This window comes from Neofelis nebulosa, chromosome 1 (assembly GCF_028018385.1).
Source record: "Neofelis nebulosa isolate mNeoNeb1 chromosome 1, mNeoNeb1.pri, whole genome shotgun sequence".
Taxonomy (NCBI): Eukaryota; Metazoa; Chordata; class Mammalia; order Carnivora; family Felidae; genus Neofelis; species Neofelis nebulosa.
In genome coordinates this window covers 150622316-150636967 of record NC_080782.1, presented here as the reverse complement: position 1 = coordinate 150636967, position 14652 = coordinate 150622316, and the positions used below count along the sequence as shown (strand labels likewise).

Sequence of the window (14652 nt, the reverse complement as noted above, 5' to 3'; positions counted from 1 at the left end):
ACTTTTATTACTCTCAATTCAATTCTCAAAGCAGCCCATGAGTTAGATAATATCGCATTGTATTTTAGATGAAGACACAAGGGTTTAAATCATTTGCCAAGGTCATACATGCTTGTTAAGTAGTAGAGCTGGGGCGGGGTTGAACCTAGGACAATCTAGCTCTTCACACTACTCTAGAATTCTGTCACTGATAAAGCCAAGATCTCATGTTCATTCCTCAAATATTGTGTGGTTGAGACCATCAGCCCTCCAGTTTCCTTCACAGATGTATCATCTTTCCAAGCTACTCCCCACCTGCCTTCTCTACTCCCAACCTCTGCCTAATACTCTAAGACAGCAGATCTCAAACACTATCATCTCAGAATGCTTACATACTTTTAAAAACTCACAAATACCCCCAAAGAGCTTTCATTTATGTAGGTTATACCTATCAACATTTGTCATCCTAGAAATTAGAACTAAGAAAATCTTAAATATGTATTAACTTGTTAAATATACAACCATCCCATGTTAAAACATTTTTATGAAAGGGAACTATTTTTGAAAACAAAGTAAAATTTTGTGAGAAGAATGACACTGTCTTGCATTTTTGCAAGTCTGTTTAATGTCTGACATACTAGAAGACAGCTGGATTTGCATATCTGCTCCGAAGTCAATCTGATCAGATCCCACACATCATTTTTTTTAGCTTCTGGAAAACTCCACTGTACACTCATTAAGAGATTAAGAACGAAAAAGACAAATAACATCTTAGTAATATTTTTAAGAACTTAAGGTTTCTGTAGCCACCTCCCCCTCCTAAAATCTCACACACAATTTCCTTAAATCCTTTTTCAAGTAGTACAAAAATAAGTTCCAGTCCAAATTGGTTTAAAATTTCCAATCAGTAAAAGACCTTGGTGAAAATGGAGCGATTTTTAAATTATGGTAAAATATTCCTCCAAAACATAGAGCTGAACAGCAGATGTAGCAGTCAAAACCAAGCTCTAACAGGAAAAGATCGGCATACCCATCTGCATCCGCAGTGCCCAGCCCGTAACAGACAGCCTGCAACAGCCTGTTACCAGACTCCTGTCACAACGCAATTCTAACTGTGTGCATGGGCCCAATCACACACGAGTGAGTATAAAATATAGTCAGAGAAGCAGAGAGAGAAGTTTCCTGTGCAACAACCATAGGAAACTACCAATTTGAAAGGTCAAAAATGGTTCAGGGGGCACAGCTCAGTTGGTTGAGCATCCGAATTCAGCTCAGGTCATGATCTTGTGGTTTGTGAGTTGTTTATGAGTTTGAGCCCCAGAACAGGCTTGTTGCTGTTGGCGCAGAGCCCACATCAGATCCTCTGTTCCTCCCCTCTCTGCCCCTATCCCACTTGCGCTCTCTTACTTAAAAAAATAAGTAAATATATTTTTAAAAATGGTTGAGATACTAGCAATTTCAGTCAATCCAATAAATTAACTCAAAACACAACTATGAAAATACAGCAAATACAGGTTAGGTTAGATTTTTATTCTATATTTGAAGTTAAAGTACAACATACTAAGACAAGTAAGATTTGCCATCTAATCAGCAAAAGCTAAGTAAGTGCCCACTAATAAGCAGGGTAAGTAAGTCAAAACCTCACCAAGATCAAAACGGCAAGGTAAGGGGGGCCACCAATCCTAAATCTGCTCCTTAGCATGAGATAAGCTGTAAACAACCATCTCATTTACAGCTTCAGCACCAAATGATGGATGCCAACAGAAATCTCTTCATTTCCTTCTTATCTTTTGTCAGATTTTCCATAATTTGCTGCTCTCTCTCTTACAACTCATGATAGTCTAGCTACCACCAACTAGTGGTGATTTTGGCCTTTGAGGCATTCAACATTTATTCTAATTCATATATCCAATCACTTAGGAGGTTTTAATATCCTGGCCATGTTTTAACCCACTAGTCCTTTTTTCCCCTACAAGAAAATTATTCATGAAATGCTGACCTTACAAATCATCAATAATAACACTACAATATTGCTCTGAAGCTACCTAGTGATGTTTCAGAAGATTTGGAGAGAAATCTTAAGCAACTCTGTTGAAATGGAGTTCCATTATGCACTGCTTTGACCACATAAGTGACTGCCTTTTCCTAAAACAATGAAATGCTTTAAAACTGGATTTTTGGCCAGCATGAATAGTATTCTTATGTGGACTCTCATGAAGTTTTTGATCCATAACCTAAGAGGATCACAAATATTAAGAATCTGCCAGGTAGTTCCATTCTATCAACAAGATCAGCCACCAATGTAAATGGTTATAAATTTGGGGCAGCAATTGGGTCTCCCTATATCATCAAATGTATATCAAAGGTCCATTCTAAGCCACAGCACCATGAGAGTGTGTTAGGACGGAAGTGGGGGATGTACAGTGAAATTAATACAAACTAGAGGGGCGCCTGGGTGGCTCAGCCAGTTGAGCATCTGACTCTTGATCTCAACTCAGGTTGAGACCAATGTCATGGTCTTGAGACACAGCCCCACATCAGGCCTGCTTAAGATATTCTCTCTCTTGGGGGCACCTGGGTGGCTCAGTCAGTTAGGCGTCCAACTTTGACTCAGGTCATGATCTCGCAGTCCGTGAGTTCGAGCCCCGCATCAGGCTGTGTGCTGACAGCTCAGAGCCCGGAGCCTGCCTCAGATTCTGTGTCTCCATCTCTCTCTGACCCTCCCCCGTTCATGCTCTGTCTCTCTCTGTCTCAAAAATAAATGTTAAAAAGAAAATTAAAAAAAAAGATATTCTCTCTTTCTCTCCCTCTGCCCCTCCCCTGTTCACTTGCACTCTCAAAAAAAAACAAAAACAAAAACACACAAACTAGAGTCAAACAGACCGATATCAAGAAAGATATGTTTACATTCAACTTTAAGGCTAAAGCTTCCTCATTTATAAAATGATATCTACCTCACAATTTTGGTATGAGGATCAAATAAAATAACACATGTAAAGCACAATGCGTACCACATCATTAGCATTCAACAAAGCTCCTTCTTTCTTTGACTGCAAATCCCTAAGTCTGAATATCTCTAGTCTCCCTAAAATTAGAAACCAAATGATAATTCTTTAGATGTCCCAAATAACGTACAGTTTTCATTTTCAACAATTTTAGATGAAAATATACAAAAGAAGCTTTCAGTCCACAAAACATGGCAGTTAGCTTCATCAGATACTGCTTTATGATGCTGTGGTGTTTGCATACAACCATACACAATCTTACGGAAGAAAAAAAAATTGCCCCCCAAAAAGCTGAATGCAAGAAATATTTTTGACTTAACTTGAATAAATCTTCGTTTCTATTTGGTCTTAATTAGCAAGGACTCCTCTAATATCCTTTTTCATCTATCTCGCCACACCACCCCCACTCAAAATCTGCCTAGTTAAAAAAAATCTATATGGGACAGCTAGATGTATCCAGAGAATCACCTGTAATACTCCTTTTAGATACAAAGATCACTGTCTAATTTTTGTTTTGTTAGATCTCCATATGCTTACTTTGTAAGGTATATATGTGTAGCAAATAATTTTGAAAGAAAATGACTATGCCTTCTTTGCTACTATTCTTCATTTAAAAGTACATCAAACATTTAACTCAACTGCAGACTGCTGAGCACAGGACAAATACAAATCTAGCAAGGGAATATGAAGAGTAAATTTTAGGCTTTCAGTAACTGAAGACTGAAAGTTCTAATATTATGATTTCACATCAGGTCCACCTCCAATGAGGAAATTTTTCCTTTGTTTTTTAAATCACATAAAAGTCCACAAAGAAAAAGCTTTATGTGATCCAATAAAAAGTTCATCATTTCAGCTAATATATCAGGGAAAAGTCTGAAATATAAATATATATAGAAATTTCCTAAGTTTTGGGCTTATGGAAAACATAAGGTAGGCAACAAATATAGGTGTTTACCTTCAGTCAACCCTGTCCTCTTCTTTATATTACCCCCTTTCCTTCTTTCCCACTCTAAACTTTTCCAAACAGCAGTCTATAACATTTTTCCATCTTAACCTCCCATTTGTCCCCAGCCTAACCTACAGTCTGACTTCCACCTCCCTGGTCCCAGAAAAATTTGCTCTGCTTATATTCACCTAACCGCCAAATCCTATTAAACTATTCTCAGAGCTGATCCTACCCTAAACCTGGCCGTCACTCGTCACTGAAAACTCCCTCTTGCTCGGCACTCCTACCTTTCTTGGCATCTGTAATTGTACTCTCTTATTCTCCTACCTCTTTAACCATTTTATTGCCGTTGTGTCCAAAATGTAATTTTTGGCTGTTCCTAAGGGTTCCCTTGGTCACCTCTTCTTCCTGTCCTATATTATCCTGTGTTTCATTAAGTAAGTTTCACACTTAAGTGTATGCATATTTTTATTCTCTTCAGCAGGAGCCATAATTCTCAACTGATTCTCAAATGGGGACTCTACCTCCCTAAAAAAAGGTAAAAAGCATTTGTTCATACACTCTTCCTGAGTGATCTCCAAACTTCCAATACTAACTATATACTAACCAAAAATTCCCAACCATTCTCTGGTCCAGATACCTATTAAGACATAGTGCACCTAAATACCCAATGGGCATATGAAAGTCAGATGCAAAAGCAACCTATTCCACTTCCCTTTTCCAAATCTGCTCTTCTTCCTCTACTTCCCCCAAGTTAAATCATACCAAGTTACCCAAGCTAAAAACCTTCTGAGTGGTACTTGATTCCCTATTTTTATAACTCATTGCTTGTCTGTCCCTAATTCTGGTATCTTTCAAATTTATCCTATTCTTGTCCAGCTCCTATGCTGATATCCTTAGCCTCTCACAAGGACTTAAATGAACTCTGACCCCTTTCATCCACTGACCGTATTTTTACTCTCCTGAAAAAAGTGTGTCACACACAATTGCCCCACTACTATCCACTCAACCTCTCAGTGGATCCTCAGGATATACAGACAGAAGTCCCAACACTTTAAGAAAGAGCCTTAGACTATTCACAAACGGTTTCTGGCCCCTCCTCCTATCCCTCCCATCCTTGCGTCCTATGTTTCACAGCCAAAGTCGTATGTAACTTGACTTTGCAAATATCATTCCTTCTCCATGAAAAGTCCTACTCAGCCTGGCAAGTGCCTATTCACCCTTAAAAACTCAGCTCAAAGACCTCGGAGATGACTCTATCAAGTTTCCCAAGCAGAATTAGTTGTTCCTTTCTTAGCACTTGCTTTGTATACTCCTTATTACTGTATAACCTGTGAGAGTTTTATTGGTCCATTTGTCTTTACACCCCACTATAAACCCCACTTGGGACAAAAGACCATAAGCCCCATAAGGATAGCAAGTCTATACATGGTGCCTAACATATGGGTGTTTGGGTATTTTTTGAACCGCGTTTCAGTACTATTTTAAAATGCTGTATTCAAGTATAATTAATTCTGCTTTATTGCTTGTTCTGAAATGTGAGTTTGTTCCAGTGTGATTGATATATTAGGGAATTTAAGCGTAACGCAAAATTCTCATTTGCATGCCATTTCTCATCTGCATCTACCGCAGTAAACGAAGGTAGAAAACTGCACCCAGCCAAACTGAGCTGAGCAGAAATACACAAAACACACACATCTTAAACACCCACCCTCCAGACAGTTCTCCATGTGTGTGATACAAGACACACCCACCCACCCACCCACATCTGGTGTTACTAAACATTCCATTTGATTTCAGATAACCTGCCTGCTACCACTTCAAAGTAACAAACAGCAAACATTTTGATGCCCATTTCCACAAGCAAATGAGGTCTTTCTCAATGTAAAGTGCCACATTTACTGGAATATTTAGATACTCCTTAGCCATTTCACATGTGTAAAACTTTGCTACCATTCTCATCAGGTTCCTTTTTCAAAATAAGTCACTAAGTTTTTGAGTGTTGGACTCCAATCTCATTTTCCCCCACAAGGCCTGTAGTTTTTACTGCACAATCTTGCATACCATGGTAGCTTTTGGGAACCTGTATGTTGCTACACAGCAGAATAGACTACATAAATTAACAGCTAGCTGTATCATGAGCTCAGAGACTTTAATTTCAATGCTCCAATTGCAGTAAATTACTGGAGAGAAAACTCTGCCCTCCTCCAAGTTTCACATACATATGGCCTATGTCCCAATAGACTATTAGGAGAGTTGCAATCTTTAAAAGTTGGTGCCTCCCACTTCTGGTGAGCAGAGAGTTGTTTTTTCCAGCTTAAGCTCTACAGTCTGCCTAAGCAGAACTCAAAAAACAAGTTCTCAGTGCCTGAATTTTCAAGTGTACCATTTTATGGGTTTCATTGTTTTGACTGCTTTTAACTTCTTCCAAAACATCCTGACATTTTGATTTTAAATTACCCAGCATTGTAAAGCAATTGGGCAAACCCTCAAGTCCACTATAAAAGGAACTAAAGAACACAACAGACACTATATCCAAGTTAAAAAGATTCAGAATCATTAACTCCACAGTACCTAAAATGTGACTTTTTTTATATATAGGGCCTCCACTCAATCCTCCACACTGATGCCAAAGTGGTCTATAAATCACCTTGCTCCCATACTAAAAATATTTTGGTTCCTTCCTTTGCTACAGGATAAAGATATAAACCTCATTTTTAGTTGAGCAAGCATGGTCCTTCAAAATCTAGGCTGGACACACCTTTGCAGGCCACTCTTCCTGTTCCATTAACACCTCACCATTGGGTCTTAGCCCAACTTTTGGCACCTGAGTGCACCCACCATTCCCTTCTGTTTGAAATGACCCCTCTCCCCAGTTTGACAAACACCTATTCTGCTGTTATTTTCTGTAAACTGGCCCCACACCTTCTGCGAATTTATTCTTTCTTCTATTCTCTCATAGCACTTCATGCGCCTATGATAACTAGAGACTACATGACAAAAACTAGGTAGTGTTCATTTTTGAACTCTCAGGGTCCAATACCGTGTCCAGCACGTTTTATTCCTTGACATCCAACTGAAGTTATCCAGAAAATATAAACTGATGACGGAGAGGTAAGGCCAGAGAAGGGTAAGGTTAAGGCAGCCTACACATGGGTCCTCATTCTGGATACAAACAACCTACTCCTTTTCATTACTTGTTCAAAAACCAAAATATGGTGCATTCCATTGTACTTTAACACGCCAGGCTCTGTGTACAGGAAGTTTACAGTTTAATTTATCAAGTATATCTTAATTTCACATGGTGTTTCCTTAATCACACTTGTTGTAAACTGGCTACCTTTGGAAAGTGAGTAGCAGGCAAGGTGAAAGCAAAAAAAAAAAATAAGCCAAAAGTGGAAGCTGAGGATTTGAAAACTAAAATCGGAACCTTTTTCTACATAGCACTGAATTCCATTCACAACAAAAAAACGCAAATAAGTGCTGCAGGCCCACAAATCTAAGTCTTTTCTGCATTAAAATATATATCCTTACTGAACCTATTTGGACTTTTCCAAAATGATAAGCATTTTAAAAGCATAGCTTCCCAATGAGCAAGCATATAGGAAAGTTAGTGGTCCCTCACCCCTCATGGACCAAAGGCTACGGCTGTGAGTAATGTTGACCATTTATTCCAGTATGCCTTACATATATTATCCCTTTCCAGTGCACTACGATATGAAAAAGGTTTATGCTTCAGGGCACCTGCGTGGTTCAGTTGGTTAAGCATTCAACTCTTGGTTTCAGCTCAGGTCATGATCTCACGGTTAGTGAGTTCAAGCCCCATATCAGGTCCTGCACTGGCAGTGCCTAAGCATGGACCAAAATTCGTATTTATAAACCAGTACAGTAGGCAAATTCCTACAATGCCTTTATTTGCAGTCAGGACCAAGTTCTATAACCAACTTCATTCCTAGTCAAGAGAAAATAGTCTGAAATTTTCCAATAATTGTAGTTTTGATCTACCAAGATTTAAGAAACCTGAATACACCTACAACCAAAACAGGCATTCAAAAGGGCTTCTTCATCTACATCCCACTGATCAAGACACTTCTGAAACTATGCAAAAATCAACTTTCAGAGAGTGAATCTTCCTGAAAATGTCTGTCTTCTAGCCCCTGTTTTCACTACTTCATTAAGTATCTTGTTCACCTGAGAACTGAACAGACACATCTATCCCAAATAACTTCTACCCATTAAAACACCTTCTGCCCTCCCCACCAATTACATCACTCTTTGATGTGCTTTCACACTCACACAAAACCTGGTCCTTTCCCTTTAAAAGTACCTTGGGCAAATCACTTTAACCTTTTTAGGTCTCAGTTTCCACATGTAGCTTTACAAATATTTTGTTTAAAGCAAGGTGACTGGGCCAGATCACTGGTCTAAAAATATTAAGCAATTTTAACTCTAAAAATCATCCCATTCTGAAGACTGTCATGACCGCTCTGACAGCAATTACAAAAGTCTTCAAAACCTCTTGATCAATGACCATATCAACTCTTAGAGCCAACAACGCTGTTTTGAAATAGTAAACCCTAGTGATTGTGAAAAAAAAAAAAGTGCTAATAGATGCCATTTTGTTTGCCACTTGTTCATATTCCCTCTTTTCCTCTCCAAAATTAAATTTCCAGACACAAGAATGCAAGAAATTCCGCGCTAACACTAACAATACAATCCACCTAGAAAATGGTAAGTGCAGGAACTCAAATTCAAGCAGATTATTTAAACAACGTCAGTTTAACACAGTAATTCCAAGAAGATCAAGCAAGATGACTATTCACAATGTTGTCATCTGCAGTAACAGTTAAAGAAAAGGTTACAGGTGTTAGCAGACTCTCTGGAGAAGATGAGAAAGGAAAAAGAGTCAAAAAGTTTACAAAGACAATAACGACTGGTGTTTAAATATAAAAAGGAGGATGAGGTTCGGGGTTACTGGAGAAAACGGCTTCAAGTAATTAATTAGGGCTATCTCCGAGCTCTGAGCAATACTATAAATCTTCAAATCTGGTGCTAAGTGCCTCTTCAACCAGGTCATTGTCACACCTACCCCCTCCCCCCAAATCTGCGTTAAACTGAATTTTAAATACTTTTGGGGTAGAGGGTCAACAGTTGGGTTTCCCGCGTTGCGGTAACTGCGAAGTTCCACACTCCACGGCGCACAATCCCACACAGCCACTCCGCCAAAGTTGCCACCCATCCTGGCCAAGAGTCCCCAACACCCACCCGCCTCCTCGGGATGACCAGAGTCGGGGTCCCAGGGCCCGGGCGCCGCTCCCCCGCGCCCTGAGCCCCCCAGTCCCCGCCGTCAATCAACGCCCCCCGCCCCCGGGCTTGGCGCGGGGGCGCGGCCTGGGACCCAGCCCGATCGGAGAAAGGCTTTCCCCCCTAAACAGCCGCCAGCTCAGCCAAGCTACGGGCTCGCTACCCACAAAACTCAAGTTGCCCGCGCTAAGACCCCGCGCGCTTCGGTCTCGGGGGCACGACCGAGCGGGGGTAGTGCGCGGCCAGTGCGGGCAGCAGAGCCCGGCCGGGCCTTGGGTCCGTCTCCCTCACCTCTCGGGGTGCGCCGCCTTCCTCCGCCGCTGCCGCCGCCTCCTCCCTGTGAGTGCAGCGGGGTCTGACCTGTGGAACCACCATACCAGTCCCGCCCGCTGCTGCAGCGCCGCCGCCGCCGCTCCTCCGCCGCCTCAGCCGCCGCTCTTTGTTCCCCCTCCGAGCGCCACCGCGTCAGCCGCCCGCCTCAGGCGCCCCGGCGGGCCGCCACTATGCCCTCCCGCCCTCTCGGCCCCCGGCCTCGCCCTCCTCGCTGCGCCCACTGCCGCCTTCGCCGCCGCGCCGCCGACGCCGCCGCCACCGACGCCGCCGCCTCCTCCTTCGCGCCCCCCTCGTTTTCATTGAAAGCAAACAAGCATCATGGCGGCGGCCGCCGTCCCCCAGCCAGCGAGCACCCCGACCGCCGCCGCCGCTCCAACATCCCGGCCGCCCATTGGCCGCCGCCGCCGGGCGCGACCATTCGGTGTTCGACGGGGTGGGTCGCTCCCCTCTCCTAGTTTCCCAAGCCCCGCCTTCTCACCCCCCGCGCTGGACAGCGGTGCGCCTGTCCGGCGCGCTCCTAGGCCAGCCCTCCCGCTCCTCTTCCCGCTCTGTTCCGCTCCTTTCCTGCTCGGTCCCTACTCTCTCCTCTCCTTAACGGTCCTTCGTTTTTCCATCTACCCTCCCCACGCCCCCTTTTTTTGTGTGTGTCTCAGGCTGTTCACTTTTGTCTCCTCTCTTCCCTCGTTTTCCTCGATCTCTTTCCCCTTCGTTCTCCTGTCAATCACGTGAAGACAGGGACCAGCTCTCAGACTTTTGACTTTAGCCAGTGCCTTGATCTGATTAAAGACGAGACATTAAATCGTGAACAGTCTCACGATTCCTCTTGCCTCACATATGCAGAAAAAAATTAATGGCCCGTTTCGGCCCATTAATGGTCGTTCAGCCCAGCAAGTTAAGGGACAGTTCTGGTGGTGGGATCCCAGCCGGAGTAACTGTCCGAGGCTGCCTTCAAAAATCAAGATATTCTGTTCAGGTGATGATTGAAGATGAACAGGAAAAGGACTGGGCTAATTGATGATGCTTGCATCAGTGCACGTCGGTTAACTGGCGGTTGGAGCCCCTGTGTTGGAGCCAGGATGTAGAGATGAAACACCCCACCCTGCCCTGAGTAAGCTCAAAGTCTAGGGAAAAGAGAGACACCCAACAAACAAATCCATTAGAGAGGCATGCTCAGGGGCGTGATGTGAGAGACCTACATGGCAAACTAAGATGGGCCACTGGCTCCTTCTTGAAAAATCAACCCCCAAGAAATGTGTGAAATTGATTCCAGGAATTAACAATAGCAACAAAGTGAGACATCCCCACACTGAAGGCTGTCTTGGGCTACAGGACATGGGAAATGGGTGGCAGCTTGCTGCTGGGGCAGAGGAGAACTGGAAGAGCCAGGAAAAGATGGAAGGGCAAAAGCCGTTTGAGTTCCATACTTGCCTCTCCAGCACCGCCGTGGGATTGTCCTTACTTGTCTTCTTCCAAGAATTCAAGTGACACCCCCATCTTCAAGTGCCAGAGGACACTGGACAGGCAAGGCAGGGCAACAGCAAAACCCAGCAGGGGTAAGGGATTGATAAAACAAGTGCAGACCTACACTTGCCCATCCCTCCACATCTCCCAGCCCAAGACCACAGAGTACTGGAATTGTGCAGCCTGGCTGAGGAGCTGACATCTATCTGGGTCTCTGCACCCGCCTTGAGTACTGTGCCCTGGCAACCTGTGCTCTAGCCTGGGCAGTGAGGTGCCATTTTTGTAATTGATCTTTCCAGAGGGAGCTACTTTTTACAATTGGCACAGTGGGGATGGAGGAGGGGAGTTCATAACAAAAACCTTAGTGCATGAAACAACTAATTTATGAAATCTCATGATTCCGGTGCCTGGCTAGACAGCTCTACTGGTCTCACTGGGGGTCTCTCATACCTGCACCTGGGATGGTGGCTAGGGATTGGCTGTCTGCCCCCTTAGAGCACTCCCCCCCCCACCCCCAGTGAGACCTCTTATCTCTGTGTAATGTCTCATCCTCCTGCTTTTCTGTGGCCTCTCCCTCCAGCAGGTTATCCTGGATGTCCTACTTGGCAACCCAGGGCTCCACAAGGGAGGAAGGGGAAGCTGGCAGGCCTTCTAAGGAATATCACTCTCTCTATTCTATTGGTTAAAGCAGTCACATGCCCAGTCCAGATTCAAGAAGGGAAGACATAAGCAAGGCAGGAGCTGCATGTACATACAGGGAAGATGGGCTTATTTGATGCCATCTTGGGGGACTACCACAGAGAGAGTACCAATGGTGGTCCCTTGCCTGAGAATTTCCTGGGTTTTTTTTTTAAGTTTATTTATTTATTTTGAGAGGGGAGGGGCAGAGAGAGGGAGAGAAAGAATCCCAAGCAGGCACCACACTGTCAGAGCAGAGCCCGATGTGGGGCTTGAACCCACCAACCATGAGATCATGACCTGAGCCAAAACCAAGAGTTGGATGCTTAACCCACTGAGCCACCTAGGTGCCCACATCCTGTTCTTTCTGAAGAGAAACCCACCAAATGCCTCACCTTTCCAGTTCCAGATCAAAGAGACCCATGTATTAGGCAGGACCTCCTGCTGCAAGTTGTAAAACCCCAACCCAAGTAGAAAGACTTCTGCATAAAGACTTTCTTTATGCAGAAAGAGGTCATTTATGGATTCAGGTGTCATGTAACTGAAAAGTTCGGGCATCATAAGATGTCACCAAGAATTGATCTCACTCCCCCACCCTCCACTCTGCACCTCCACACCAGGGTCCTCACACAGGCTTTGTGACCAGGTAGGGAAGATGGCCACTAGCATCTGTTTCTACCAGATTCTACCAGTTTCTCCACTTGGATAGAGTACCTCTTTCCTAATCATTCCAGCAAAAAGCCCAGGACAGGCTCTCACTGACCTAGCCTAAGCCCCATCTCTAACCCTGGTCAGCCCCATGTGAACTAGATGTATTGAGAGTGAGGAAGGGATTCCTCAGGAAGAGTTGGGGACAGCCAGAGAATGGGAGCAGATTCTATCTCATCCCTCTGGGAAGGCCTTCTTGGTAGAGCTAGTCATTCTCCTCAGACCCCCGCTCCATCTTTGCCTCTATAAGGGCACTTAACAGATGATGCTGTTATCTCCCCTGCCAGGCTCTGAGCTGCTCATGTGAGTCTAACTCATGTTGCCTCCATGCCACCAACTGGGGTTGCTTTTGAGTCTTTCCAACCTGCAGGCTTTCCCACTTTCTTCCTCTATTAGGAGAACCTTGCCCCTCAGGTCCAGGCATGTAACCGATGCAGGACCAATCTGGGATTGATTTGTGGACACAGGAACAGAATTCTGGCTCCATTGGGATGCTAAGCTAGGACAGTATGAATTGGTGTCAGTCAGTGCATCTTCCCCACCACATGGAGAGATGACACAGTGATGAACAGAGATTGTCTTGGTGACATAGAATCTTGGTGCTGGGCGCCAAGATCCCAGTTTCAGTAGTTTCTCCTTTTAGCCTGTGACCTATCTCAGGTACATGTCCAATCAATGCATTTTCTGCTCAAAGAGTTGGGCTTCTGTCACTTGCAAACAAAATACTTATAATGTGATGCTCACTAAATGTATTGGATAATGGGTGGGTGGATGAATAAGGAAGACAAACAACTGAGTGCTGGCCATGATCACCAATGTTGGTGTGGTGTCTATTTCTCACACATGCCTGGAGCATTGGAATTCAAACTCAGGGTCAATTTTGGATGTGGACCATAACTTGATGGGTCCAGCAGCTGGAGTTGTCAGGGTCCCCAGAAATGAGCAGTGTTGATCAGACTGACTCCAATAACTAAAATCCACAGGAGACTTCCAAATGAAGCAGGTTCATTTGCACGATAAGCCCCAACCACTGTGTGACCAGAGTGCTTGCAGTGGAAAATCCATGCACCTTCAGCCTGTAAACACAAAGTCATATGAGAGGTTGCTGCATGAGCCTGAAATATGGACCCTGGCCACTCAGCTTCGATAGTCTGATGGCTTCTCTCAGGGTGGAGACTTGCTAGCTAGGGACCAGAACTGATGACCAAGATCCCTCATCCCCACTCAGTGCCAAAAACATGGATACACCCTGCTCATCTTCTCTGGGCTCGAAGCCTCCAGACCACAGTTTTCCTCACATAGGACATAATACAATAGATGAAGTTTCAGATCCCAGTCATATCTCCCTATAATGTCCTTTGTCCATTGTTTTAGCCTGAGATTGATTGAAAAATCTAACTTAAACAGCTTTAAGATAAGAAAGGAATTAGCTGGCCCAAATAGCTTTAAAGGGTGAGGAAATAATACACCAGCTTCAGGTGTGGCTTGATCTGGGAGCTAATTCTGTTCTCAGCTCTGCTCACCTCCATGTTGATTTCATCATCAGAGGCCATGGGTGCCAGCTCCTACCAAGTTCAAAGCCAGTGGGGAGAGCTTTCCTCAACAGATGAACAGACATCCTGGGCCTGACTCTCATTTCCATCCCTGAACCAAATGCCACATTCAGGGCAATGTCCTACCCTGGTCAAGAAGAAGCCACACACCCACTCTTGGACCTGGATTGTCTTCAACCTCACTCAAAACTGATGATTTTTTTGCTGGAGGAAAGAGGACTAGATGTAGAAAGTCAGAAAGAAGCAGAGGTCCAAGGTCTCTCTATCAAGCCTTGAGCTGCGCACACTCATACACCCTGTCAGCTGCTTCTCCAGGAATCCATCTAGTCCTGATTTCACTCCCAGTGCACAGAGTTAGAAGGTTCCTTGATGCCTCAGAACGTGGGAGGCAGAGGGGGTTCTCCCATTTCAGAACTCAGATGCTCTCCCTGAAGGCTCACCTTAGAGATATAATGGGAACAGGGAAAAGCTGCAAATCCATTTCTGGTTTTAAGTGCATGTGATTTTTTTTTTTTTTCTAAGATCAACCCACCCTTTTCCTTGTAAAAGTAATTTGTGGTCATAGTTTAAAAAATGGTTGAAATCAAACAGCAGAAAGGCATGAAGAAGAAAGTGGATATCTCCTCTCTGTCTAATCCCAGCCACACTCCCTAAAAATGTGAATTGATTATGATGCTTTGGCCTT

General features: G+C 44.0%; 1 protein-coding gene across 4 annotated transcripts in view; it reads right to left on the bottom strand.

The window, feature by feature from the left end:
* The window catches only part of CNOT6 (CCR4-NOT transcription complex subunit 6), a 77242-nt gene extending 67554 nt beyond the window's left edge, over window positions 1–9688 (bottom strand). For 2 of the 4 annotated variants that reach the window (XM_058739796.1, XM_058739801.1), the window contains exon 1: window positions 9526–9682. The gene's annotated coding sequence lies outside the window, so the exon portion shown is untranslated. Of the gene's footprint in view, window positions 1–9525 lie in introns of all 4 variants that reach the window. The other 2 variants (XM_058739810.1, XM_058739792.1) reach the window with 2 other exon arrangements.
* Window positions 9689–14652: the final 4964 nt, after the last annotated feature.